Below are 6,000 nucleotides of genomic sequence, written 5' to 3'. Positions count from 1 at the left end.
CCAACATTGCAGGTGGATTCTTTTTTTTTTTTTTAATTATTATTATTACTTTTTTTACTTTACAATATTGTATTGGATTTGCCATACATCAACATGCATCCGCCACGGGTGTACATGTGTTCCCCATCCTGAATCCCCCTCCCACCTCCCTCCCCATACCATCCCTCTGTGTCATCCCAGTGCACCAGCCCCAAGCTTCCTGCATCCTGTATCGAACCTGGACTGGTGATTTGTTTCTTATATGATATTATACATGTTTTAATGCTAGTATCCCAAATCATCCCCCCTCACAGAGTTCAAAAGACTGTTCTATACATCTGTGTCTCTTTTGCTGTCTCGCATACAGGGTTGTCGTTACCATCTTTCTAAATTCCATATATATGCGTTAGTATACTGTATTGGTGTTTTTCTTTCTGGCTTACTTCACTGTGTATAATAGGCTCCAGTTTCATCCACCTCATTAGAACTGATTTAAATGTATTCTTTTTAATGGATGAGTAATACTCCATTGTGTATATGTACCACAGCTTTCTTATCCATTCATCTGCTGATGGACATCTAGGTTGCTTCTATGTCCTGCCTATTATAAACAGTGCTGTGATGAACATTGGGGTACACGTGTCTCTTTCAATTCTGGTTTCCTCAGTGTGTATGCCCAGCAGTGGGATTGCTGGATCATAAGGCAGTTCTATTTCCAGTTTTTTAAGGAATCTCCACACTGCTCTCCATAGTGGCTCTACTAGTTTGCATTTCCACCAACAGTGTAAGAGGGTTCCCTTTTCTCCACACCCTCTCCAGCATTTATTGCTTGTAGAATTTTGGATAGCAGCCATTCTGACTGGCATGAAATGGTACCTCATTGTGGTTTTGATTTGCATTTCTCTGATAATGAGTGATGTTGAGCATCTTTTCATGTGTTTGTTAGCCATCTGTATGTCTTCTTTGGAGAAATGTCTATTTAGTTCTTTGGCCCATTGTTTGATTGGGTCATTTATTTTTCTGGAATTGAGCTGCAGGAGTTGCTTTTATATTTTTGAGATTAGTTGTTTGTCAGTTGCTTCATTTGCTATTATTTTCTCCCATTCTGGAGGCTGTCTTTTCACCTTGCTTATAGTTTCTTTTGTTGTGCAGAAGCTTTTAATTTTAATTAGATCCCATTTGTTTATTTTTGCTTTTATTTCCAACATTCTGGGAGGTGGGTCACAGAGGATCCTGCCGTGATGTATGTCAGAAAGTGTTTTGCCTATGTTCTCCTCTAAGAGTTTTATAGTTTCTGGTCTTATGTTTAGATCTTTAATCCATTTTGAGTTTATTTTTGTGTATGGTGTTAGAAAGTGTTCTAGTTTCATTCTTTTACAAGTGGTTTACCAGTTTTCCTAGCACCACTTGTTAAAGAGATTGTCTTTAATCCATTGTATATTCTTGCCTCCTTTGTCAAAGATAAGGTGTCCATAGGTACGTGGATTTATGCCTGGGCTTTCTATTTTGTTCCATTGATCTATATCTCTGTCTTTGTGCCAGTACCATACTGTCTTGATGAATGTGGCTTTGAAGTAGAGCCTGAAGTCAGGCAGGTTGATTTCTCCAGTTCCATTCTTCTTTCTCAAGATTGCTTTTGCTATTCAAGATTTTTTGTATTTCCATACAAATTGTGAAATTATTTGTTGTAGCTCTGTGAAAAATACCGTTGGTAGCTTGATAGGGATTGCATTGAATCTATAGACTGCTCTGGGTAGTATACTCATTTTCACTATATTGATTCTTCCGATCCATGAACATGGTATATTTCTCCATCTATTAGTGTCCTCTTTGATTTCTTTCATCAGTGTTTTATAGTTTTCTATATATTTCAGGCAGATTGTTTACTAGCTGAGCCACAAGGGAAGCCCAAGAATACTGGAGTGGGTAACCTATCCTTTCTCCAGCAGATCTTCCCAACCCAGGAATCAAACTGGGGCCTCCTGCATTGCAGGCAAATTCATAATTCATTATAAGATTTATAATAAAATATGCTTAATTTTCCATTCCCAGAGACAGCTACCAAAAAATATACCTCCTTCGATTTTTATTCCCATCACTTTCCTCATTTCCCCTCAGGTCTGCTCTAAAATAATGTTCATAATCTGCTCCAAACTGTATTGTCCTGCCCTTCCTTTTCTGAGAGAAGAATAGGGAAAAAAATCTTCTCACTTGGTGATAATTGATTCATGCATGCATGCTCAGTCACATCTGACTCTTTGCGACACCATGGATTGAAGTCATCAAGGTGCCTCTGTACATGGGATTGTCCAGGCAGGAATAGTGGAGTGGGTTGCCATTTCTTTCACCAGGGGATGTTACTGACCAGGGATTGAACCTATGTCTTGTACATCTCCTGCATTGGCAGGCAGATTTTTTTATCACTCAGCAGCCTGGGAAGCCCTAACTGATTCATGCGTGCATGCTAAGTCACCTCAGTCATGTCTGATTCTGTGTGACCTATGGACCCTAGCCCTCCAGGCTCCTCTGTCTATGGGATTCTCCAGACAAGAATACTGGAGTGGGTTTCCATGCCCTCCTCCAGGGGATCTTCCCGACCCAGGGATCAAACCTGTGTTTCTTAATGTCTCCTGCATTAGCAGGCAGGTTCTTTACCACTAGAGCCACCTGGGAAGCCCAATTTATTGATACCTCAGGGATAAACTGGAAATGGTTATATTAATACCACCGATTTTTACCCCACATCTTAGTTTTCCTAATTCACACAAACCTGTTTTACTACAACTTAAAAATAAGTAGCAAACTTTATATAGTGTTTATCACCATTCAGTTTAGTTCAATAGTGAGGAGTTAATATGGGCTATGGCTAAAGAAACCACTTAAGGAATTTATAGTCTGTGGAAGAACATGTAAAGGGAGACAATTATATCCTAAGGTACAAATGATTTGAAACTCTCAAGACAGTAATTTTCTCAACTTTAAAATTCAAAAAAGCTTATTAATGGCAATAAGTAAAGTGGTTCAGGTGAATGTAAAGGGAGATCAATTTCTGATAGAGGAAGCTTCTTGAAATAAGGCAATCTAGGGAGTCAGGTATTGCCAGTTATTATTCTGCTTCCCTCTGTTTCTTCCCAATCCCCAACACGTGATTGGGGCCCAATGAAGAGCTGAGTCTCCAACTTTCCCCCATTGATAATATGAAACAATGTGGTGGGAGGTGGGGCTAGCTGGCATTCCGCTTTTTTCTCTTAACTGTGCTATATGTCTGTTGGAGGTTGGGGAACCAACAAGGGGCTCACCACCCACATACAGGAACTGGCATCTAAGTTAGCACCCCTGTGCTCTGTGCTTGCTCTGCTTAGTGGCTCAGTCATGTCTGACTCTTTGAGACCCCATGGACTGTAGCCCACCAGGCTCCTCTGTCCATGGGATTCTCCAGGCAAGAATACTGGACTGGGTTGCCATGCCCTCCTCCAGGGGATCTTCCCAACCCAAGAATCGAACCCAGGTCCCCTGTATTGCAGATTCTTTACCAGCTGTGCTACCTGGGAAACCCCATGTTGATGCCCCTAACCACAATCAAATCTAAGTCAGTTTCCTTTTCCTGTTGTTCAATCGCTAAATCATGTCTGACTCTTTGTGACCCCATGGACTGCAGCATACAATGCTTCCCAGTTCTTCCCTGTTCTTCAGAATCTTTCCTGTTCTTCAGAATCTCCCATGCTCAAATTTATGTCCATTGAGTCTATGATGCTACCTAACTATCTCATCCTCTGTCATCCTTTTCTCCTCCTGCCCTCAATCTTTTTTGCATCAGGGTCTTTCCCATTGAGTCAGCACTTTGCATCAGGTGGCCATATTGGAGTGTCAGCTTCAGCATCAGTCCTTCCAATGAATATCCGGGTTCATTTCCTTTAGGATGGACTTGTTTGATCTCCTTGTAGTCAAGGGACTCTCAAGAATCTTCTCTAGCCCGACAATTTCCTGTTACCTCAAGTGATATTTGGATTTGGTTCAGAACCCTCTATGTTCTTTCCAAAAAATGTCATTATGAGAGGAGTAAACTTTCTCTTACCTTCTTGGTACATATTTGACACCATCAGTCTTAGTATAAATTTTGGATGGGGTTTCCATTTCTTGATGGATGGGGTTTCATCACTTGAATGCCTATAGATGTACAGAGGGACAATAATTTAAATAGATTAAATCAGATTTCCCATCTGAAACTATGAAGGCCATTTTTCACAAATGTCAACCATAAGTTCTACATATGGTGATCTTAGATGTAAACATCTTCAATAAAATATTAGCAAGTCTAATCTAGCAATGAATAAATATAATTACTGATTCTGATCAACTGGAATTTATTCCAGGTATGCAAGTCTGATTCAACATTCAAATATCAACCAATGCAATTCACTGTACCAACAGGCTAAAAGAAAACACATGATCCACTAATTAAGAAATTGATTTAATGATATAAAATGAGTCTTCATGATAAAAACTCTCAGCCAACTAGGAATGGTGTGGAGGAAGGGACTTCTACTTGAAGAACAACTAACAAAAAAACCTACAGTTAACAAAACTCTAAATTGTGAATGACTGAATGTTTTTCACCTACAATCAGGAACAAAGCAAAACCATCCACTATTAATAGCTTTATCCAATGACTACTGGAAGTTATTGTCAGGCAAGGAAAGGAAATAACAGGTATACTGATTAGAAATGAATAAATAAAGCTGACCTATTTGTAGATGAGATGACTGCCTACATAGAAAACCCCAAGGAGCCTGTAAAAATCTACAACTAATAAATGAGTTGAATATGAATGTATTTATAAGATCATTATACAAAAATCAATATGGCATTTCTTTATACTAACAATAAATAGGCAGAAATGAAGAAAATTTACGATGCCTCAAAATAAAATGTGGTGCTTAGGTATAAATGAAAATATACATGGACAGAACCTGCATGCCTAAAATTACAAAATACTGATGAAAAAAGTCAAAGAATATCTACATAAATGGAGAGTTACACTGTGCTCATGGATGGAAAAGTTCAGTGTAATAACGATGCCATGCATGCTTGCTTAGTCCAGTTCTTTGTGACCCTATGGACTGTAGCCCATCAGGCTCCTCTGTCCATGGGGATTCTCCAGGCAAGAATATTGGAGTGGGTTGCCATTCCCTTCTCCAGGGGATCCCCTGAACCCAGGGATCAAGACCATATCTCGACTTATGTCTCCTGCATTGGCAGGCAGGTTCTTTAACATTGGCACCACTTGGCGAGCCCAATGAAGATGCCAGTTCTCTCCAAATTGATATATAGGTTTAACAAAATCACTATCAAAATCCCATGAAAGATTTGCTTTTAATATTAACAGAATTATTGCACCAATTTTATGGAAAGGCAAAGCAATTATAGTAGTTAAATGTATTTTAAATGACCATTTTTTATGATTCCAGTTTCTCTCCTTTCTTAGAATATCATTTATAGTTTTTTTAAAAAACTTTTTGTTTAGTAGTTTCTCTAGAGTTTGCAATATTATTTACAACTAATTCAATTCTACTTTCAAATAATACTATAATACCTCAGGGGTAGTGTGAGTATTTTATAATAATATAATATTAATTGCTTTTTCGTGTCCTTTGTATCATTCTTGTTATTCATTTCACTCACACATAAGCAAGTATCATCATCAGTTCAGTTCAGTTTAGTTTGGTCGCTCAGTTGTGTCCAACTTTTTGCCATCCCATGAATCGCAGCATGCCAGGCCTCCCTGTCCATCACCAACTCCTGGAGTTCACCCAGACTCACATCCATCGAGTTGGTGATGCCATCCAGCCATCTCATCCTCTGTCATCCCCTTCTCCTCCTGCCCCCAATCCCTCCCAGCATCAGAGTCTTTTCCAATGAGTCAACTCTTCCCATGAGGTGGCCAAAGTACTGGAGTTTCAGCTTCAGCATATGTGTATGTATGTATGTATATATATATATATATATATATATATATATATA

Source organism: Bubalus kerabau, chromosome 4 (assembly GCF_029407905.1).
Source record: "Bubalus kerabau isolate K-KA32 ecotype Philippines breed swamp buffalo chromosome 4, PCC_UOA_SB_1v2, whole genome shotgun sequence".
Taxonomy (NCBI): Eukaryota; Metazoa; Chordata; class Mammalia; order Artiodactyla; family Bovidae; genus Bubalus; species Bubalus kerabau.
This window is presented reverse-complemented; position numbering follows the sequence as displayed.